The 24581-nt window shown below is 43.1% G+C and overlaps 1 long non-coding RNA gene across 1 annotated transcript; it reads right to left on the bottom strand.

Moving 5' to 3' along the window:
* Positions 1-17729: 17729 nt before the first annotated feature.
* LOC116095325 lies at positions 17730-23002 on the bottom strand. The gene is made up of 3 exons (XR_004120550.1): positions 22923-23002; positions 18220-18335; positions 17730-17894 (listed from the first exon to the last, which is right to left on the bottom strand). It is a non-coding gene; the product is annotated as an uncharacterized LOC116095325 (long non-coding RNA).
* Between the last annotated feature and the right edge of the window lie 1579 nt (positions 23003-24581).

Here is a 24581-nt window from a genome sequence, read left to right on the forward strand (position 1 = left end):
TTGCTTGTAGGTGGGATATGTTCTTCTAGCTGGGCTGCCTTGTCTGTCCTCAGTGGGAGAGGAAGCACCTAGCCTTGCAGAGACTTGAAGTGCCAGGGTAGGGGGATACCTAGGGGGCAGAGGAGAAGGGAAGGGGGATGGGGGAAAGGATTGTAGCAGGGGGTCCCTGGGAGGGGGCAGTGAAGTAAAAAAATTAAATTAAATTTAAAAAATAGAATGACACTCAAGGTTGCCCTCTGGCCTCTACACCCACTTATCAACATGACCCCACCTCACCCCCAACCATGCAGAATTAAGAATTAGTGGTAGAGTCATCCTGGATCCTCAAGCTCCTTAACATCAAAAGAGCCAAGCATTCCACAGTGGCAGTAAATTACTGGCAAGAATACAATGATTGGATATATTGGAGAGAATTACAAAGATACTCACGGAAGCATTGTTTCAAACAGCAAAACACTGGGAATTACCTAAAGACACAGCAAAGTGGAATGTTTATAAATATGAATTGTCTACAGCTTGATGTCCTGATTTGGCCTCTCCAATGTATCAGGGGAGGGAGGGAGGCAGAAGGAGAGAGGGGAGGGATGGAGGAAGGGAGGGAGGGAGAGAGAGAGAAAGAGAGAGAGAGAGAGAGAGAGAGAGAGAGAGAGAGAGAGAGAGGAACCAAAATACTTCATTATAACAGCGTTCCTGTTATTATTCTCCCCAGCCTTGTAGGTTACAGAGTAGCCTGCTCTAATTTTGTTTGTACTCCAATTATATTTCCCACGTGGGTTTTATTGGCTCCTTCTGGGTAATTTCTTCAGGGCAGCTACGACCTAACTCACTCAGAGCTTTTGCTAGTGTATCCTTCCCAAGCCCTTCATTGTGATTACAGAAGTACTCTGTCCTCTTCACAATCAGAGATGTTTGCTTAGTCTCTTGTGAGTCCTCCTTTGATTAGCCCATTTCAATGTGATGTTCACATTCTTTGCCTATAGTATCTACCAGAATAAACAAGAAGGGAGGTGGGGTTGATATAGCCCAGGCTATTCTGGAGTTCACCATGTAGCTGAGGATGACTTTAGATTTCTGGTCTTTAGGCCTCCACCTCTCAAGTGCTACAGCTCCATACATGTATGACCATGCCCAGCTTAATCCAAACTTTTTTTTAAAGACATAGGGAAATACACAGAAACATCAAGTTCTAAAGCATTAGAAAATCCAATCAGGATGCTATAACATAGATGGATTTGGAAGACATTACACTGAATAAAATAAGCTATGAGGTACCATTTGCAGGCATATCCAAAGTTAGAGGCAGAAAGTGAGATGGTGTTTGCTGAAGAGTGGAGAGGTGATTGTTTACTGGGTATAAGGCTTCCATTTTTCAAGGTAAAGGAAATACTACAAGTGGATGATGGTTACACCTTGTGTGTGTACCTATTGCTGAGTTCCCTCCTCTGTTTTCTAAAACTTGGACTGTACAAGAAAGAGGGGAATAAGGCAGTGTGCTGTGTTTGCAGCAGATAAATTCTAAAACTCTGGAAGAGATTGTAGCAGTAAGTTCATTATGGCATCCAAAATCTTCGGATCATGTATAAATGTTTAATTCTTGTAAATGTTTGGTTTGCGATTTTTCGTAAAGTCATGGGTTGCTTTTACGATAAGGAAACAGCTAGTTTCATACTTTTAACATTATTATCTCACAAGATGACCGATTGAAGACTAGACAGTCACCCAGGAGGCGTCTCAGCAGAGTCAGGAATCTGGGCATCCCTCTGCCAGACAAGGTTTGTTTTCTTGACCAGGACTCTTCTCAGAAAGAGATGAACTCTGGTGAGCCTATTATTTTTGTGACTGGTTCAGCCATAGAACCCGTCAGTTTCGTTTCTCCACGTACCTTCTACTCCTCTGGGACCTCTGTGCCTCTAAGCAGCCTCTGAGCTGCCACATACCTCTTTCTCCATTTCATTTTAGGTTCTCTTGCCAAGGCTGCGGAGATTGGCTATGCTACTTAATTGAGCTGGGATGTGCTATTAAATCTCTCACCCATAAAAGGGAGATAATCCTTTGAGTGGAAGAAGAAATTATTCACTGGATTGCCACATGCCTCTCTCTGCCCGTCTCCCAAGAAGACTTATGTACTAAGCCAAGCTGTATTGTATAACTGTCTGTGAGTGGTGGGGACTCTGTCTTCGAAGCCACAGTGGCTGTGGTTCCCTTTTCTGCCCTACACCCCTGGGGAAAGGTGATCAGCAGAACAAAACCTTCAGTACAGAAAGAGACAGAGCCACCTCCAAGTCGCCCCTTTGATTTCCTGCCAAGTAGAACAGGGACAGCCCACAGTTTGAATTTAGGTGAAGGGACAAAAAGGGATTCTGAAGGCTTCACCTTGTTCATATCACAGGGATCTGTACTGTGGTTTTGACATAAGCCCGGCTTTCTCTTCATATTATGAGATCAGGACAAGCTCTTTCAAAATGCTGAATGTCACTAGCTCTCACAAAGGTATGGAAAAACCTCAATGAGGCTAAGGGTGAACCCCTTAGAGGACAGGAAAGAGGCTTCCAGGAGGAACTCTCTCTCCTCTTCGGCATGTCCTCTTCCCTCCTCTCCCTCTTTTCTTCCTTCTTCAGTTTGGCCCCAGAAGCCCCCCTTCTCTAGTCCCATAACCTTTACTGCACTGAACCTTAAGGCCTTGATTTACCAGACTCCGAGGGCCTGGGGAGATTGTGCTATATATTCCCCCTGCATTTACTTCCCAGTGCCAAGCACAGGACCTGGTTTACTGTGCTCATTTAGTATTTGACAGATTGAAAGAGTGAATGGATAAATAACTCTCACACTAAGTGTAACTCTCTACACTAACGGACTTTTTAAGCATGACCCTGCTGTAGTGGCTCCTGTCTCAGTTAATAAGCAACTCAAGCTTTCCAGTTACTCCATCCATAAAACGTACTTAGCCTCTTTCTCTAACAATTCAGATCCATCCAGGAACAAGTCCAGTGGCTCACTTTATACACAGCATTCAGCCTCATGGCTGCCATACCGGCCAAAGTCAGTATCTTCTAGAGTCTATTTTTAATACAAGAGATCATGTAAAAAGAAAAAAATTAGACCAGCTTCATTTGGTGTCCAAAACATGCCAATGGCTTCTCATTTTGCACAAAGACAAGCCAACATCATTACCAAGACCTTCACATCTCCTTCCATTCCTCCCCCTCGTTGCTCTGACTTCACCCCCACTTTCCCCAGACAAGCCTGCTTGGCTCCAGCTATGTCTGCCTCAACTTAATTGTCGATGCTTGCCAGATGTGCTCTCACCTCAGCCCTCTGGAGGGAATGTTCCCACCCCGTAGGTGCTCCAGCCCGTGGCTATCAGCCGGTCTTATCTCTGGGGCTTCGAATGGCAGACATTCTAGCCAGGAAATTTGGATGGCAAGTTGAATCTCCTTATGACGAACAGCCAATTCAAACCTTCCATCCTCGAGGTCATCGAAGGCCCGGAGGTTGGTAATGTAGCTCTGTAGTAGAGGCCTAAATAATATGTGTATAGCTCATCCACAGCCAGCTCTGAGAACAGGAGCAATACTCTCTCTTCCTAAGCGGATGCAGCTCAGTCAAATGGTCACGCAGTGGCTTTGGGGTACTGAGACAGAACCCTGACAGTGGCATTCAGGGCTCCTCCCTATTCAACTTCAATTCTAAATTAAATCTGGACACTGGGTGGAACACTGTTTCATTGTTTATCTGTATTTCTCCCAGAAACCTTCATGGTTTGTCAGGTATACTTCCAGATCGCTGCAAGAAGCCACAGCTCTAGGCTGCTTATGACATATCTCTTACCTCTAAAGAGTTAAGTATGGCCACCCAGACTTGGAGTCCCATTAGCCCAACTGAGTCTAGGATCCCAGTCTGTGACAGTGTCTCCCACTCTGGTCTCAGGCCATGAAGGACATCCATCACTCAACATTTTGACAATGCTGACAAGACATCTTTCCTAAGTGAATTCCAGGGTCCATGCCACCAAAATGCCCCTATCTGGATCTTGCCAAAGAATACGGTCTACTGTTATAACTCACAATAAATCTATGTAACATATACACCTTCCTCAGTCCTTTAGCAAAGAAGTACTAGTTCACCCCGTTTGTTTTTAGGGGCTATCATCATTTGAAAGGGCCAGGGCCAGCTCCAGGTGCCCTTACCAGGGTACTCATCACCAGCTCATGAAATAGAACTCCCATATCCTAATGCCTTCCATAGTCCACCTGCCCTGCATGCAGTATTCCCTAGAGTCATCCCATGCATGTTCTCTGGCTCACCAGACAGCTCCCGCATCCTTTTTAATATACATACTGTTTCCAAAGAAACAAGAAGTATTTTTCAGGCATGCTCTCTTGCGGCTTAGCCCTGGTTATTGAGCGGAGGATAATAAAAGTAATAAAAAATAAAATGCTGTCAGTATTCAGGCAAGGGCAGATTGGTCTCCCTGTTCTCAGAGGATCACAGGACTCATTTTCTACACTCTGGGATTCAAATAAACCTGGAAATGGAAGCTTTTTAGACCTATACCCATAAATATCTCAGTTCCAAATGTTGTTCTTGTCCTGTAGGCTCTGATGGCGTGAACCTGGTAAGGCTCTGGGTTCCATCTTGCTGCTCTACCCTCTTCAATGCTGAATCTATCTTTGGCTCTCAGGTCTGGGGTTTCGGTAGTTGGGTTCTCCTTGGAGCCGCCTTTCAGCCCTGTGGATTTGTACAACCTGCCTTGATTACTTGCTGGCAAATAGTCTATCATTTACTTTCTTCATGATAACAGAGCCACCTAACTACACGGTTGTTACAGTGGAAAACACACACCATCACCCCTTGCCATGTATGTGTCTTAGCAGCTCATGGCCTAGGGTTTCAACTTCCAGCTACACCTCATCTGAGTTCCCCACCTGTGAGTTTTAGCAATTGTGATGGCCAGCACCACGATACCTACTATGGAGCAATAAGCAAGTATAGTTGTTCTAATGGCCAGCCTGAGAATCAGCTCTTTAGGGTTGCTCCTGATTCCAGCCCTCTAAGCCTCCGCTCCCCAGAAAAACATGTAACAGGAGCTCCCGGGGAGGAACAGGTAGGAAAGAAAGGTGACGAGGTTAACGAGTTAATCACCACTTCGAACAAATGACTCTTGATCCTATCAGGGCCTTTGGAGGAGGCGTCTTCTTGTGTTTTCTGTTGCTGAGATAAAACACTAACCAAAACCAACTGTGAGGGAAAAAAAGGGTTACAATCCATCATCAAAGAAAGTAAAGGCAGAAACTGAAGCAGAGATCGGACTCCTTGGCAGGCTTGCTTCCCTTGCTTGCTTAGCCCGCTTCCTTGCACAACCCAGGACCACCTGTCCAGGCGTGGCACCACCCACAGGGGGCTGAACCCTCCTTTGTCTACCATTAACCAAGAAAATGCCATCCACAGACATGCCCAGAGATGAATCCTAGTCCTCAGTTGAAGTTCCCTCTATCCATGTAACTCTGGTCTGTGTCAAATTGCCACACAAAAACTGACCAGCACAGGAGACATTTAGACTGCCTCTTCAGAATTATCTGGACAAGAGTTATGTCAGGGGGCATTTATAGATCAACACCCATTCCTCATTCTACAGGGTTGCCCTATAAAGTACTAAGCACTTCACAACCCCAGATGCACAGGGCGAATGCCAGGATGACTTCTATGGGGATGGGGAGGGGTGAGGGAAGAAAGCAAGAGAGGGTCAATGCATCTGAGATTAAATGCTGCCCGGTTACATCTATGTAAAGCTGTGGCCATCAAAGGTGGCCCGAGACTGCAAACTGTCTCACATAAAGGGCTAGATGGTAAGTATTTTAAGCTTTGCATGCTGTGGATGAGCTCTGATTACCATATCTTCTTGTTATTCAAAGGTCCTTTATTCTTGATGTGTGGTCTTACAAAACTTAAGGCAGAATAGGCAGTGCACTCTTCTTTGCAAAGGTAGATGCAAGACACATACCATTAGAGATGCACCACACTCACACACACCTGCCATTTTATCATTAATATGTCTATCCTTTCTTGGCATTAACATCTCTGCTTGCTTTCATTTTCCTCTTTAGAGTGTACCACGTTCTGAAGTGTTATGAATTTTACATTTTTTCATTTAGTTTTCTGCCTAGATGCTTTAGTAGAATGTCATCTACATTCAGGATAGATGTTGAACCTGGTCAGTTTACTATAGCATTCTACCTTGTAGAATGGACATGCACAGGACCCATGGTAAGCTCTCGGTTTGTTTGCTAAACAAATTGCAAGCAACACAGTTCGCATGCTTATGTTTAGCATTTCACAAATGGCAGGAACCTGACACACATATTAACCTCCATTCTGTTTAACCTTCATGATCACCTTTCCAGGTGGGGAAAGCAAATGCTACCATGCTTATTTCGTAAACAATGAGGACAATCTGAGTAATGAGGACGGCATCAGAACAGAAAAGAATCAGGGACTCTGGATTCTGTTGGCCTGTCTCTGGCTCCTGGCTCCAACACTTTCATCTTGCATAAACTCTCTACAATCAGTACCTTATTGATAACATGGAGATTAACACTTGGTCTTACAAGGCTATGTGATAATTAAAAGCTTTCCTGGGGAAAGGAGTTGAAGTAGACAGCACAGAGGTTGTAAACCCACAGCTGCTTGGGCAGAATGGTGGGCTTGTGAGAAGTGGTTGGGCAGGGTACTGACCTCCCTGTCTGCTATCCCATCAGAAAGCAGTAGAAATGAGGATCTGTGTGAGTTCTGGTCCCAGCCACAGCGAGAAGGACTGTCTGGGAGCCGTCTCTCCACTGCCCTCAGGCTGAATTCTACTTGAATTGCTTTTACATTCAAATATACTCAAAGGCATATTTTTAGGCATGTGTTCACCTTGGTTGTAAGACAAGCTGGCTAAATGATGTCGTTTAGGTTGAGACCTTGTCTAAGTCTACCTGGACCTTGTAGACATTCTGAGTAATCTATGCTTGGCTTAGTGATACAAGCACCCAGGTCTAGGTGTGGTCATTGATACCACACTGATTTAATAATCCTGAGCCTCGTTTTATTTATTTGAATGAAACTGGAGTTCTTTTGGTAATTGTGATGGTAAATAGTTGATAAGATCAAACATTACCTAGGAGGAAAACTGGGCATGTATGAAGAAGGTTGCAGCTTGGGTTAACTGGAGTGGCAGGTCCCACCATGTGTGCACAGTGTCATTCCATGGCTGAGTCCAAAGACTGATAAATAAGGTGAAAGCAAGTAGGTCACACGCTAGTGTCCTCTGCTTTCTACTTCTTGACTCCAGAGGCCTCATCTCCAGCTGTCACCACTGATGCCATGCTTCCTCAACCCTGGTGGACTGTACCCTCAAACCTTGAGCCAAAAGAGACCCCTCCTTAAATGAGTTTTGTCCAAACAATGAGAAAAGTATTTACATTAACTTCTTAATGCCACACTCCAAAGTGTAACACTTATTTTTTTCCTTATTTAAATACTTCCATTTCAGTCCCTTTTCTGGATTCTGCTTTTCAGGCATGTGGATAAAATGAAAATCAGTGTGTTCGTTGTCAGGGAAACAGCCGCACAGACAGTGGAAACCTCAGTAATGCAGAGACGTCTGTCTCTAATCCTTGCTGCTGCTGCCCCTGATGCCAACCACTTCTTACTCCTAGTAGTCATCCTTGTGGTGGTCTCCTGATAGTCCTTAGATCCATACTGTCTGTCCTTAATTCTAAATAAGGCCAGACAAACTTTGGATCCATCACTGTGGCAAAAAATGATGCTGCCCATCATGCAAGGCTGTTTTAAGGAACGATGTGGCTCCCGTCTGGCTCACTGGGAATCAGCACTCCGTTGGCTTCCAACTACTCTGTTCTATGCAGAACATCACGCTGGGGGAAAGAACAAGCAACCCATACACATATGACCCTTAGAAGAACATCAGACCACTGGGCCACCACCCCGGCTCTGCTCCTGTTTGATAGCCACCAGCAGCTCACTGGGGTGAGAATGAGAATCCCAGATTCCCATTCAACTCACTCCAGTCTTTAAAGGACCCCAGCTCGAGCCACCATCTGACTACCTGCCTGTGTCTGGTGAACCACAAGCAAGAACCTTATCCCCACTGAGAACACATGGGCCCAAGCAAACAACGAGAAACCATAAAGTGCCTACTTTTAAGGCTTGCAGGGCTTAAGGAGGGTTTGCACTATACAGCATGGGCCATCGTTTCCTGATACAGCTGAAGCAACGTGGCTTGGCTGTGTGTAGTCTTGCTTCCCAGGCTGCTGGTGTGGCTGGTAGAGATTACTGCCCAGATACTGTTCCTGAAAGGTGAGAAAGAATACCACTCCTCTCAGCATCACACCAGGACAAGGTTGCTTTGTCACAATAAAAGAGTACTGAGGTTTTCATCATTGCTAAAGCCATGGCTAAGGTACCCACACTCCTGTAAGCAAGTCGCATTGTGAACCTGTAAGCAACCCCAATGAAACTCACTGGGACACATACATGCATACATACATACATACATACATACATACACATATCACACACACACACACACACACACACACACACACACACACACACGCACACCGTACACACACACAAACATGGAAGGAGAAGCAGAGCTTATTGGGGAGAGCAAAATGGCTATCATAAGTGAGTAGAGAACCAGAGAGTAAGGAGGGTGAATATCATCTAAATGCATGAAAATAACATAATGAAGCCTGCTAGAAGCCATTTAAAGATGTGTTTGGGTATCCAATACCACAAGTTTTCCAGCCACTTCCCTTAAATGCAAGCCTACCACCAAAAGAGCTAGTCGAGGACAGAGTCTGGAGTTCTGTCAGTATGATGCATCAGTGATGGTCACAATAGGAAATTCGTGCTTTCCAGTTAGAATAATTTGGAGACCAAATAAAGGAGGTTATTTTTATAAGGAGTGGGTGAAGGAGACTGATGAAAGTGAGGTAGTATCAGCCTTAGGAAGAGAATCCTCTACCCTTGGGCCTGTAAAGAACACAGAAAGCAGCAGGTGAAAGACCCTCCTAGAGAGTCATACAGAGAGGGTAGTAACTTCAGAAGGAGCTGTGTTGTTCATCCTTAGAGATGGACGAAACTCTAGATAAGGCTGCAGAGAATGAGCCAGATAAACAGAGATCCAGATTTCTCTCATACCCACTCCTCCAAGACCCATCTGGAGCTTTTTATTTGCCAAAATCAGAAGGTAGTAAGCACAGACACTATGGAGGTGTTGTACTCCTCTGTACAGTGAGTGTCCAGGGGCAAAGGTCAGGGCTGTGATGAGGAAATGGGACATGCTGGTGCACACTCAGAGCAGCGTTGCTGCTTATTCACAGGTCAACAGCCCACCTCTTCCTCTCCAGAAGAGAATTTTAGCTCAGTATTGCCAATTTTAGCTCAGTATTGCCAGTGATCTTCCCTCCCAATGAGGTGCAGCTCAATAGCTTTCAAATACCACAATTCTTGAAATAGGATTCTCAGTCCTTTGATGTTTTACTTACACAAATTTGTCTACTTCCTTTCCAGAAGTAGGTAAACTTGAATCATTTTTTTTCCTCCAGAAACTGTTGTCAAAAAAATCCCTTAAACACCAATGGGAGGCTACTCATGAAGCTAATTACAGTCAGTAGAGTAGGTTTAGGGTAGACTGAAAACCTTCCAACTGCAATTCTGTTCTGCATGCAAAAAACAAATTTGCCATCACCCTGAGTTAGTTTTTATAATTAAAGTAAAATGCAAATGTCGATGCTCATCTGATTGAAGAGAATTAGATCAGATAATGGATAACTCTCTATGGGGCATGAGGCAAGTGGAAGATAATGGTATTGTTCTATTTTCTTCCTCATCTTTAAATGATTTGCTCAACAATACAGTAAGGGCTCAGATGTGAACTCCAGGATTCTGAGTTCCAAGCCTAACACAACTGCTGTTACATCACATTGTCTTTAATACTGTATATAACAACACTATGTAATATATAATACTATATAAAAACAAAATTAATAATAAAAGAAAAGCATGCAAATTTTGTGTACTTAGAGGCACAGGTGCCATCTCTGGTGCTTGGGGCCACACAAGAATTCACTTAAATCATATTGCTTCTCCAGGTGCACACAATCATACTTCCAAGGTGTAGGCATGGTACCCTATTTCCTGTCAGCTTCCATCTTTCTTCATCGGGTCACCATGGAGTCCACAGTTCAGGAGAATATGTTTGTTAGCATTCTGTCAAAACCCCAACCCCACAGTTACCTGGCAACAGCCAGGTATGCTCCTCCCCACAGTTACCTGGCAACAGCCAGGTATGCTCCTCCCCACAGTTACCTGGCAACAGCTAGGTATGCTCCTCCCCACAGTTACCTGGCAACAGCCAGGTATACTCCTCCCCACAGTTGCCTGGCAACAGCCAGGTAGGCCTCACCCAGTATAAGAGGGGCTGCTTGCAGCCTCCTCCCTCTCTTACTCTTGTCTTGCTCTCTTGGGCTCTCCTCTTCTTGTTCCCTGTCCCCTTGCCCTTCCCCCATCCCTTCCCCATTCCTTTCCCTCTCTCTCCATGTGTTCATGGCCATGACCATGGCTGGCCTCTACTTCTCTATTCTCTTCCCCTCACTTTACCTTCCTCTACCTCCACTACCCTCTTAACTCCCCTCCCCATGCCCTGAATAAACTCTATTCTATACTATACTATCTGTGTCGCTGGTCCCTCAGGGAGAAGGGATGCCTTGGCATTGGCCTGCTGAGATACCCCCTTCCTGAATACCTCACCACACCCCCATAGAACATACTCTTTCTCTATATATCTTTTTATAAACACATGAATGTTGGCTATTACTGACAGAACCTACAAGCTTTTAATAAAGAATCCCATAAGAATCAAGCATATATTAAAGAAGTGATATTGGACATTATCTTTGTGGTTGTAAGTAAGCCAAGCATAAGAAAGGGTGTAATTATAAAATAACCAATAACAGTGTAATTCTTGACAAATAATGTTAACTTTCCAGAAAGTTAAGTCTTCCTGACTCCTTTTCAAAAACATTCTGATTCACTCATAACTTTCAAAGTCTTTCATTTGGCTTAAAACCGCTAAAAGTCCTAGAACAGAGGCCCAGGAGAGAGAATGGGATCAAGGAGAAGTCAAGCACACCTGGAATTCTTGTGACCTTAATAAACCACAGAGCATGGAGATAAGAGAATAACAAAGAAACTTCTAGAGCCTGGGAAATCCCACCCAGCATAACACTAGAGTATGCAACCACAGGATTCCAAGCCATGGTCTTAACCTATTCTTACCCCCATCTTTCCAAAATTCCTCCTTACATTTTCTGCATGCTCTTTCCATTGAAATGGAAAAAATAAAATAAAATAATTGGGTTTAGAGAAATGTCTGTTGCTTACTACTTTATTGTTGTATGGGTCAGATTTTTGTTGTTGTTGTTTTTTGTTTTCGTTTGTTTTTTGGTTGCTATGACAAATACTGGAGAGAAATACTTTAAGTGAGAAAAAGACTTATCTTACAGTTTTCAGATTACTAGTCTATTATGGTGCAGAAGGCATGGCAAAAGAGAAAAATTCACTGTATTAGTTACTGTTCTTTGGCTGGGTAAAAATGCCATCACCAAGGCAACTCATACAAGAGAGTGTTTAATTGGGTCTATGGCTCGATAGGGTTGGAGTCCATGACGGCAGAGCAAAGGCATACCAGCAGGAACAGCTGAGAACTCGCATCTCTAATCTAAAAGCAGGAGGCAGAGAACACAGACGGAATGGCAAGAGTCTTCTGAAACCTCAAAGCCCACCCCCAGTGACACATCCCCTTCAACAAGGTCACAAGGCCTAATTCCCTAATCCTTCCCAAACAATTCCATCAACTGGACAACAAATATTCAAATACGTGAACCTATGGGGGCCATTCTCATTCAAACCACCATACTCACCTTAAGGGGAGTGAGTCGAAAAGTTCAGGGAGTGGGGGGTTGTGGGGAGGTAAACAGGGAGACAGTGGACAGCCAGACTATACAATCTAACAGGTTCCCAGCCCCACCCATCAAAGGATAGAAATGTCCTCACAAGCCCCTCAATGTGTGCTTAACTAATCTTCTAGGCATCTGTTCATCCAATCAAGCTGACACTAAAATTAACCATCACATATAGAAATTCTTTCTTTCCTGGATCTACTTCCATAACCATGGATGCTTTCCTGATGTTGTAGTGAATGCCATTATGAAGCTACTGGAGTTGGTTCAGTGTCTTCTCCAACTCAGAGATGCCATTTCACTTTGAGACCTTCAGAGGAACGGGGAAATATAAGCCCCAGCTTCTTTAGATGAACTCCAGACCGACAAGATGACATATTATTGTCTCCCTTTAAGACAGGTAGCCTTTTGTATCTACACATGACAATCTCGTTTTTGAGTTTCCTGAGGGACCGAGTCAGTGAAGAGACATCACGGCACAAACACCATTACCTCTACCTGGGAACTCTAATTCTTCAGAGGCTCGGCTGCTCCGTTTTATCTTTGTCCAACTGAGATATCCTCCTAGAAATGGGGCATCCTATTTCCGATCTCAGAAGTTTTAGTGACATATTCATTTATTTTAAAGTAATTTATTGAACCATTATGCTTCAGTGTAATGGGGAAGATGAAGTATTAAGTACAACACAAGATGATAATTGTTATCAATTGTAAGGACATAAATAAGGGAAACTCTACAAATAGAATGCCAACTCTAAAGAGGTAGGAAAAGCTTCCTAGACTTCCTAGAGCAAGAATATTTTTAAGCAGAATATTTTGAAGGCTTAGAGTTACGTGTGTAAATGTGTTCATGCGGGTGTTTGTGTTGAAAGAGGGAGGGAAGGAAGAGTGGTTTGGAAAGCAACAAGGCACGTGTTTAGTCAAACACAAGAAAGCACATGATTTTAAGGAACTGGAAAGGTTGAGTGCCAAACCTGATATGGCCCTGGTAGGGACAGAGTGACATGGTTCCTGCCCTTAGGACAGGGCCCCTGTGATCTTGATGGCTACTGTGGTTGTAAATCTTGTTTGTGTAATAATGTATATTTCTGGACCCACTAGCAGTGAAGGACTCTTTCTTTTCTTCTGAGGGATGTCTCCATGATAATCAGATAGCACAAGTCCAGGAGACAAAGGTATGGCTAGATCTCAGCAAGATGTTAAACACTGGGACCTCCAGGACAGCCCATAAGGCTATGGGAAAGAGTTCTAAACACTTGAGTTTGAAAATGTATAATTTCTCAACTATGCAAAATATAAGGCTGCAATATGAATTATATGAGGGGCTTCACCAATCTAAAGGAACACTATGAACCAGCTTGTCAGAAAGATACAAAGACAGGCAGATACAAATGCAGACAGATTCTTGAGTTCAAGGTCAGCCTGGGACACAGCAAGTCCAGGCTCGGGTGTGGTGGAAATGGTCACTTTAGGGCAGGGTCCCACCCAACTATCTTATTGTTTGTGCTTAACAAAGGCAGACAGATCCTTTGCAGTGTTAACAAAAAAAAAAAAAAAAAGTATGTATTCTGTCTTCTAAGAATTTAAAGGGCTGCGCTTGCAGATGCTGATTCATAAGATAATGAGAAAGAAAACCTGAAGTAAATGACTGGATTGATGTGTAAAATAAAAGACTGGACCTGTGTTTTGCAGGAGATAGCTATCCAGAGAATGTTTTAGGATAGAAAGAGAGAGGTGCTTGGAGAACTCTCTCTCTCTCTCTCTTGCTCTCTCTCTCTCTCTCTCTCTCTCTCTCTCTCTCTCACACACACACACACACACACACACACACACACAGAGAGAGAGAGACACACACACACACAAGAGAGAGAGAGAGAGAGCAGGACATGGACAGAGAGATCTCTTAGAATTATGAGCAAGCAGAATACAGACAGAAATCTCCAGAGAGAAAGCAGACACAGAGAGAAGAAAACTAGGAGAGCTGTGTCAAGTGGAACACAGGTCATCAGCTTGGATCCACAATTTCACTTTTCTCTGCTCTCAGACACCCCTTCTCTCAGAAGCCCTCTGCACGCCGAGGCTGGTCCTTGGCAGTGAGTAAGGCTAGAGTGTAACAAGTAAGAGAAAATACACTTGGTGAGATGAGCGGAGAAGAATGGGCAGTCTCTGATTTCTCCTCCTTGGATGGTTTTGTATTTGTGTTGATTACACAAAGACATGAAAACAAGCACTTACTACATTTTTCTCATGTGCCTATTGATGGTAGATCATGAAAGGCCCTGTAAACTAGGTTAAAGAATTTTGACTTAGACCTAAAAGCAGTAAGTTAATGTTGAAGCATGTTCAAGGCCAAGCTAGTGCCCAAGGAAGACTGATACTATTCTTAGGACCCTTTTGTGCTTTGTCCTAGAAAGCTGAACACTCAGATAGGATCAAGTAGCTGAGGGGAGTGCAGAGAACACTGCACTAGCTTCATGTTACGCTATTACTAAGAAAATACCTAGATAAGATGAAGAGCGAAAATAACGGGACTCCTCATTCATCCCCCCATATGCTTTAAACCATCTTCAGATTGCTTATGACGTATAACACCATGTCAAATGTCATACAAATAATTACTGTGATGTATTGTTATATAGTGTTGTACGGGGAAAAAAGTGTGTATGTGTTCAGGGCAGATGTAATTTGTTTCAGAATGCTTTACATCCACAGCAGATGGAATCCAAATATTTGGGACCTGCTGACAGACCCATGTTCCTATGAAGGCCATTTACCACTTGAAGGACTTCTTTTGTCATGTATTATGTGGTACAAGTCTTTCAGCCTCATGTGTCTATTAGGCTTTAGGAAGACATTTTCATCAAACAGAGAAATTTGGGCCTGGAGAGATGACTAAGAGTTTAAAGGGCATGTACTGGTCTTGCAGAGGACCAGAGATGGATTTCTAGCACACATGGCTCACAGCTGCCTATAATTCCAGCTCCAAGGCTTCTGATCCCCCCTTCTGTTGACAACTGCACTCACGTGCACATAGACACACATATAGGTTTATATATTTTTAATTTAAAGCACAGAAGTTTTGCTTTTGGAAGATACCTTTCCTAGCACATTTTCTAAGTCACCTCCACTGTGACATTAGAGAGTGTGTCCTTTGTCCCTGCACTGAGTCCAGTCAGCTTGAAAGGCTGGAGAATCTTAGAATGTATAATGTATAACTTTTACCTAAAAGCAGGCATGGAAAACCTCTGCCACAAACCAAAAAAAAAAAAAAAAAGGTGGAGTAGCCAGTTCCAGGAACTTTGCTAATCCAGAGCCTCAGGGCTCTGGTTCCCAGTACCTGCCCCTCCTGAATGATCCACTATGAGGGGGGAACTAAGAATGAAGGTCTAGTGGTTTATGAGACTCTCCACCCTGTTGACCAGTAGATGAAGATTGCATTCCTAGAATGAATGTGTTCCCCTCCCTAACTGAATACCTTGGGTTGGGTCCCTCTGAAAGTTTCCACTGTTTATGTTGTTTCCTTGGTAACCCTCTCCCCGCCCCCAGCTTGTGGGTTAAATACCCCACACTTCTTGTGTTCGGCGTCGAACTCTGGCCAGCAAGGTCATGAGATCGACCAGGTACCGGTATCCCCAATAAACCTCATGTGATTGCAGCAAGTTCGGTCTCTCGTGAGTCATTGGGTGGTCGCGTCATCCCGAGACTTGAGTAAGGATCTCCCCAGTTCTGGGGGTCTTTCAAGCTCACTGCTACTCTCTTTTTCTTCTATCTTCTCTACACACTCTTTCTTTTTCCTCTGGCTGTTAAGATGCTCTCTTTGCTGGAGATTTTAAGGAATTTGTATTGATTTATGCCCTGGCTTACTTTTCTTCATATACCTGAATATTCTTGGAATTTTGGATTTATTAAACTTCTTTAAACTTCAAAATTCTTCAGAAATTATTTTTTTCAAGTATTTTTCCCCTTGTTTTTCATGGTCTCAACATATTGAAATACCAGGCACACCTGGACACTCCTTTTCTTTGGGGTACTTCAACTATACATGTATAAAATATATGTATATTATATATTATACATGTACTCACATGGTTCATTTATCATGTATTTTGTACTCCAACTCTTTTCTCTCTGAGCTTTATTTTAGACATTTGTAGCTTTAGGCTCATTTGTTCCGTGCTTGCACATGTCCCATATGCTACTCATCCATATTCTGGGTAATACATCCCTGCTTCTTGGTTGAACGGCAGACATTGTGACCTTTTCATTGCTCAAGAATGAATATGTTTGTGGCCATATGCATATGCTTAGGCTTTGCTCTGGGATGTCCTTGAACGGTTTGGAAGCAGTGTGACACTTTTGTCTTTTGCTTAGAAAGATGCTGAACTGGGTGAGTTCAGGGTTCACTTGGGGCATACTGTTTTCCCATAATTGAGGCAACACCATTCCCAGTACTCTATCTGAAGCCACAAGTTATGGGACTTTCTACTCTGGTGGAGAGAAACAACAGCTACTAGAATCAGATAGTCTCCATCCAGATCTTGGGTCTGTTAATGGCTAGGCACATCATTTTTTAAAATTAATTAATTTATTTATTTGTTTGCATCCCAAACGCTGCACCCCCACCTGGCCCCTCCGTCACCGAGTTCCTTCCCCCTCCTGCCTCTCCTTCTCGTATCAATTAATATTTCTGTGCCAGGCTGGAGAGATGGCTCAGCGGTTAAGAGTTCCGACTGCTCTTCCTAAAGGTCGTGAGTTCAAATCCCAGCAACCACATGGTGGCTCACAACCACCTGTAATGAGATCTGACACCCTCTTCTGGAGTGTCTGAAGACAGCTACAGTGTACTTACATATAATAAATAAATAAAAAAAAAATATTTCTGTGCCCTTGTTTCTTAGTCCATGTCAGACATGAAACTGCGCACAGATAAAAGCCCTAATGAAATAAAGCCGATCATAAGTGCCATTCATTTCTCTTCTGTATCAGTACCCCTCCCTCCCAAACCAAAACTGTTAGCCAGGCATAAGGTGGATGCCCATGACTCATCTCCAAGGCTCAGGAGGGAGGGTTGCAATATCAAGGTCAGCCTTAGCAATTCTGCGAGACCCTATCTCCAAAGAATTTTTAAGCTAGGATTATAACTCAGCAACACAGCATTTGCTTAGCATCTTCAAAACCTTGGGTTCAGTCTCTAGCACAGTTTTAAAAAGGAAAGAAAGACAAGAAAAGGAAGGAGGGAGGAGGGGTGTCTGCTTTTGAGAGTCACTCTTGGCCTATTGCTGAAATGGTCCTCCATGTTTACCTTTCTCCTGTCGTTATGTTCCTCGCTTCACTTATTCCTGCATAATGAGGTCCCTTATACCCTCACACTGTGTTAATAGCTTGGAAGAAATCAGAAGACAGTGTGAAAACTTACAGTAGCCTGTGTCCCACACCCTGACCAATCTAAGCTCCCTTCTGCTTGTCAAGGTCTCAGACAAATGAAACCAGGTGCTTGGGGCATTTTGGGGACACAGGGCTGGAAGCTGGGCTGCAGCACTGAGGCACCTGAATAGTTAACTGTATAGAGTCAACTGAGGGGACAGCAGATAAAGTAAGGTGGTGATGGCAGGAAACAGAATCCAGATGTGCTAATATATGCATGGAAGTGCAAGGTTGCAGAAAATAGAATGGAAGGCCGACGCCTCTAGGTATGGGGCAGACAGATCACTAGAAACACCAAAGCAAAGGAGCCCTGGCTAGGGAACTATTGAAGGAATATAGGAGCATCATGGGAAACTTTCAGATCATTACCTGGGTTCTTTCTGACTTTTCAGGATGAGAGGAGCCTTCGGATCTAGTGATGAATGAGCCATCTGTCAGGGCCTGGGTATGAAATAGAAGCTCACATGCTACATCATTATTCATGCTGCCCCAGTCCTCTTATTACCACATCCATATATTCCCCACATTTATAATCCAGCCCATGCCCTTTCTAACAGAAGGCTGGCAATTGCTTCTCCAGCAAACCTGTAACCATCCCGCCCAGTAGTGCCTTGAGAATGACCTTGAGGTGTGTCTGTATAACAGTCTGTAATGGAGGCATCTGGGAGACACTGATGCCTAACACTACAGGGCTCTCTCAACCCATCTCTGCACAGAGCTCACAAACTGAACCTCTCCTTTCATTTCCCTGAGCCCAGCTCCTCACCTGTAAATAAACGGAGCAAATCCAGGCCCTCCTCCACCTTTCCTGACTCCAGTCGGGTGCTACAAGGACAAGCTCGTTGAGGTGCTTGGTAGAGGTCGATGTGTAGAGAACTATGCCTACAGAGAGGGAATGCGGAGGCAGTAAATAAGCTTGCGACAGTTCTTTTACAAGGTCTCTGAGAGAAGAATGGCAGGACTAAGGTAAGATGGACACCCCCATAGCTAGTTTTCTATAAGTCAAAGTCAGCGTTGCAGACCCCCAGACAGCTCTGTTCTTCCTGAGCTCAGTAAACTTATGGGGCTTTTAAGTGATCACTATTTCTTATTAGTTTTAGTATCTCTGATGCATAATTGGCATACAGTGTGGAGGGGGCAGAGCAATGTCTAAAGAAGCTGAATGTTAAGCATCAGCTGAAGTCCTAACTGGCTGTGTCCTGTCAGAGGCTTGTCACCTGATCTCTCTAGCAGACTTTTGTTGATCTATGTGCTTCAAGGCCTTGGGCTAGATGAGCAAATGGGCTACTTTCAAATTCTCTTATGTGGTACTTTAAAGTTTCTTTAATGCACCTTGAATATTTGTTTTGTAAGTTACGCCAGAGAGTACTATTTTAGTTTTTGAAAAATGATTTAGTAAGTGTGTGTTTGAAAAGTGAAAAGATTGTTTCGCCTCCTGCTAGCTCCATTGCCTTGGCAAAGCAGTTCAGCTCCCTGGGCTCCCTCTCCTAGTAGTTCTACCCCAGAATGCCTGGGAACATGAAATATTTAAAAGACCCAGCAGAGTTAAGGACACATTCTGGACAACAAATAAGTGATACCTGGTAAAAACTAAGCCATACTTTGAATTCAGCATAAAAAATAATTCTTAAATAAACCAGGCATAGTGGCACATGCCTTTAATCCCAGCGCTCAAGAGGTGGGGTTAGTTAGGTTGATCTCCATGAGGTCAACATCAGCCTGGTCTACTTATTGAGTTCTAAGAAAACCAAGGTTATAATGAGAGTCCCTGGTTGAAAACTAAAATCTTAAATAGGTGGTTAAAGCTTTGAATCCAACTTCAGAGAACAAACTTTGAAATACAGTCCTTTACATTAATATCAAGAATTTGGGACTTGGGGATGGCAAAATGCCTAAGGAGATGAAGGCGTTTGCCTTGCAAATCTGACACCTTAGTTCAATTCCCAGAACCCACATACCATGTCACGCATCACACACACACACACACACACACACACACACACACACATACACACACATCATGCACACACAGTAATAGAATAAATTTAAGTCTTTTTTTAAAAAAAAAATCACTCAATGGGGCTCAACTTGTCTCTCTACCTTGCAATCACTTTTCTTTAGTCTTTCTCAAACCCCTACTGATGGGATTTCCATTTGTCTCTAATACTTAGATCACGTGTCAGCTTCTCCACTGCATCCTGTGTTCTCCTAGACAGACAGAAGCTTCCTAGAACTCACATACTTCCTTTTGCTTTTTTTATACCAAATATCTCTTATTGATTATTTGGGAATTTCACATTACGCATGCCAGTCACACAAATTCCCCATGTCTGAACGTCTAAACAGATACACAAAATATGGCTACCGCATAGTGGGATGTTGCACTTTCTAGAATTTACAACAGTAATTAACTACTATTGGGTGCTACAATGTAAATGAAACTCTAAAGCAGTATGCTAAATGGAATAAAGCCAACGTAGTAAGCTTCATATGCTATGATTCTACTTGTGCTAAACATCAAGGAGAAAGAAGCCTATTCCTGATGGCCTTTGATGGGCATCAGAGGAGAGATTATAAAGAAAACAAAACATTTTTCAGATGATGTGAATAATCTAAAATTGAGTTATCTTGATGATGGCACAGGTCTGAAAAATACCATCAACCTATACAATGAAAAATAGCTGGGGCTGGAGAGATGGCTCAGCAGTCAAGAGCACCGGCTGCTCTTCCAGAGGTCCTGAGTTCAATTCCCAGCAACCACATGGTGGCTCACAACCATCTGTAACGGGATCTGATGCCCTCTTCTGGTGTGTCTGAAGACAGCTACAGTGTACTCACAAATAAAATAAATCTAAGAAGAAGAAGAAGGAGGAGGAGGAGGAGGAGGAGGAGGAGGAGGAGGAGGAGGAGAAGGCGAAGGCGAAGGAGGAGGAGGAGGAGGAGGAGGAGGAGGAGAAGGAGAAGGAGAAGGAGAAGGAGAAGAAGAAGAAGAAGAAGAAGAAGAAGAAGAAGAAGAAGAAGAAGAAGATAGCTGACATTTTATACCCTGAAATCCATTTCTCCTAAAGAAGTTTGAAAAGATCTTATCCTGATTTTTTTTCTTTTCCATTAATTTATTTATTTATTCACTATACACCCCAAACGCTACCTTCTTCCTGGTGGACCCCTTGCACAGTTCCTCCCCCTATCCCCTTCTCCTCTGAGAGGGGGTAACCCCACCCCCACCCCCAGGTATTCCTCCTACAAACACCCTGACACATCAAGTCTCTGCAGGGCTAGGCTTATACTTTCCCACTGAGGCCAGACAAGGCAGTCCACTAACAAGAGTTAGTGGAGGGGATTCCACAGACAGGAAACAGCTTTAGGGACAGCCCTCACTCCAGTTGTTGTGGAACATACATGAAGACCAAGCTGCACCTCTGCTATATATGTGCTGGGAGATGGCGGGGGAAACCCTAGGTCCAGCCCACATATGCTTGTCAGTTGGTGATTCAATCTCTGGAAGCCCTCAAAGGTCCATGTTAGTTGATTCTTTTGGTCTCCCGGTGGAGTCCCTATCCCCTCCAGAGCCCTTCATCCTTCTCCCAATTGCTCCATAAGAATCTCTGAGTTCTGTCTGATATTTGGCTGTGAGTCTCTACATCTGTGTCAGTCTGCTGCATCACAGAGACTCCCAGAGGGCAGTTATGCTAGGTTTCTGTCTGCAAGCATAACAGAGTATCATTAATATTGTCAGGGATTGGTGCTTGCCAAGGGGTGGGTCTCAAGACAGTTGTTGGTTGGCCATTACTTCAGGCTCTGCATTTTTTGTAGACAGAAAAAAATGGGGGTCAAAAGTTTTGTGGGAATTTTGGTGTCCTTGTCCCTCCACTGAGGATCCTGCCTGGCTATATAGGAGGTGGCCACTTCAGGATCCATATCCCTACTGCTATGGCTCTCAGCTAAACTCACCCCCATAGACTTCTGGGAGCCTTTTCCATCCCAAGTCTCTGGCACATCCTTGCTTATCCCTGATTTTAGTGGGATTGCTTCAAGTTTCTCTCCAGTTAATTTAATGTTGGCTATTATTCCCTTGCTGTATATTACTTTTATTATGTTTAGATATGTACCTTGTATCCCTGATCTCTCCAAAACTTTAACATGAAGGGGTATTGGATCTTGTCAAGTGCTTTTTCAGCATCTAATGAGATGATCGTGTGATTTTTTTTTCTTTCAATTTGTTTATATGATGGATTACTTGATTGTGGTGAATGATGTTTTTGGTGTGTTCTTAGATGAGGTTTGTCAGTATTTTATTGAGTATTTTTGCATCAATGTTCATAAGAAAAATTGATCTGAAATTCTCTTGTTGAGTCTTTATGTGGTTTACATATCAGGGTGACTAGCCTCATAGAATGAGCTTGGCAGTGTTCCTTCTATTTCTATTTTGTGGAATAGTTTGAGGAGTATTGGCTTTAGCTCTTTTTTGAAGCTCTGGTAGAATTCTGCACTAACACTATCTGGCCATGGGATTTTTTTTGTTTGGCAGGGTTTTATTGACTGTTTCTATTTCTTTAGGAATTATAGGACTGTTTGGATAGTTTGCCTGATCTTGATTTAACTTGGGTAAGTGATAGCTGTCTAGAAAATTATCTATTTCATTTATGTTTTCCAATTTTGTGGATTATGGGCTTTTGAAGTAAGACCCAATTATATTTTAACTTCTTCAGTGTCTGTTGTTATGTCTCCCTTTTCTGATTTTGTGAATTTGCATACTGTCTCTTTGCCTTTTAGTTAATTTGGCTAAGCATTTTAAGTCTTGTTGATTTTCTCAAAGAACCTGCTCTTGATTTTCTTAATTCTTTGTATTGTTCTCTTTGTTTCTAATTTATTGACTTTATCCCTGAGTGTTGTACCAAGGGCGGGGGCCTGCTGCTGAGACCGATGGCTCTCTCTCTACCCGGTGTTGACCTGTGGCTGCACGGAGCATTAGTTAAAAAGGAGGCAATGTATAAATGAGATATTTTATTGTAGGAAAGAGAAAATAGGTCAGTCAAGTAGAGAGAAGGAAAGGAGAAGAAGGAGAGAGGGAGAGAAAGGAGAGGAAGAAAGCAAGAGAGGAACAAAGAGCAAGAGAAGAGAGAGCAAAAGAGGGAGAGCAGAGAGGAGACAAAGAGTGAGATAGAGAAGAAGAGTAAGAGAGCGAGAGAGTGAGGAGGGGGCAAACTGCTCCTTATATTGTATGGGGCGTGGCATGTCTGGCTGTGGTCAGATGACTGGGTGTAGGGTCCAGCTAGAATGCTGGGAGCTTGGAGCATTGTCTGCCTGATAGAGCACACATCTCCTGCAGGGGCAGCTGTGAGGAGTTGTGACTGAAACAGGAACCAAAGACTCAGGAGTTATGGCCAAGTGCCTTCCGCCCTCTGCAAGCAGAAATTGCCCACAGGGGTCCAGGGCTCAAAGTCAAATACTTGACTTAGCTTAAGTTACCTGAGTAGACCACTGCCCCACACCCGAGTTTGATTGTTTCATGCTTTTTACTCCTCTTAGGTGTGTTTGCTTCTTTTTATTCTAGAGCTTTCAGGTGTGCTGTTAAGTTGCTAATATGATATCTCTCCAATCTTTATGAAGGTGCTTAGTGCTATGAACTTTCTTCTTAGCACTGCTCTCACTGTGTCTCATAAGTTTGGGTATGCTGTGCCTTCATTTTCATTGAATTCTAGAAAGTCTTTAATTTCTTTCTTTCTTTCTTTCTTTCCTAACTCGGTGGTCATTGAGTATAGAGTTTTTCAGGTTCCATGAGATTGTAGGCTTTCTGTTGTTGTTGTTGTTGTTGAAGTCCAGCTTTAATCCATGGTAATCTGATAAAATTCAATCTTTTTGTATCTATTGGGGCTTGCTTTGTGACTGAGTATATGGTCTACTTTGGAGAAGGCTCCATGAGGTGCTGAGAAGTAGGTGTATTCTTCTGTGTTTGGGTCAAAGGTTCTGTAGATAGCTCTTAGATCCATTTGAGTCATAACCTCTATTAGTTTCATTATTTCTCCATTTAGTTTCTCTTTCAATGACCTGTCCATTGGTGAGAGTGGGGTGTTGAAATCTCCCATTATTAGTGTGTGTGGTTCAATGTGTTTAGTAATGTTTCTTTTAATGAATGTGGGCATCCTTGCATTTATGGCATAGATGTTCAGAATTGAGACACGATCTTGGTGGATTTTTTCCTTTAATGAGTATGAAGTGTCCTTTCTTCTCTCTCTCTCTCTCTCTCTCTCTCTCTCTCTCTCTCTCTCTCAAGATTTATTTATTATTATATCTAAGTACACTATAGCTGTCTTCAGACACACCAGAAGAGGGCGATAGATCTCATTATGGATGGTTGGCTGCCACCATGTGGATGCTGGGATTTGAAGTCAGGACCTTCAGAAGAACAGTCAATGCTCTTAACCGCTGAGCCATCTCTCCAGCCTCTCTGCATCTCTTTTGATTACTTTTAGTTGAAAATATTTTATTAGATATTAGAATAGCTACTCCAGATTGCTTCTTGGGTCCATTTTCTTAGAAAACCTTTTTCTAGCCCTTTACTCTGAGGCACTGTCTATCTCTGTTGATGAAATGTGTTTCTTGTATGCTGCAGAATGATGGATCCTACTTAAACATCCATTCTGTTAGCCTGTGTCTTTTTATTGGTACATTGAGTCTGTTGATATTGAGAAATATTAATGACTATTGTTCCTGTTATTTTGATGTTGGTGATGTTATGTGTTTTGTGTGAGTGCAAATGTGGTATGCATATGTGTGTGTGTGTGTGTGTGTGTGTGTGTGTGTGTGTGTGTGTGTGTGTGTATGAATCTCTTTTTTTGGTTTTGCTACGGGATGATTAATTTCTTGTGTTTTCTTAGGTGTAGTTACCCTCCTTGTGTTGGAGTTTTCCTTCTATAATCCTGTATAGGGATGGACTAGTAGAAAGATATTGTTTAAATTTGGGTTTGTCATGGAATAGCTTGGTTTCTCCATCTATGGTGATTGAAAATTTTTCTGTGTATAGTAGTCTGGGCTGACATTTGTGGCCTCTTAGGGTCTGCAAGACAATTGTCCAGGGCCTTCTGGATTTTAGAGTCTCTGTTGAGAAATCAGGTGTAATTCTGATCG

This window comes from Mastomys coucha, unplaced genomic scaffold (genome assembly GCF_008632895.1).
Source record: "Mastomys coucha isolate ucsf_1 unplaced genomic scaffold, UCSF_Mcou_1 pScaffold18, whole genome shotgun sequence".
NCBI classification, from domain to species: Eukaryota; Metazoa; Chordata; class Mammalia; order Rodentia; family Muridae; genus Mastomys; species Mastomys coucha.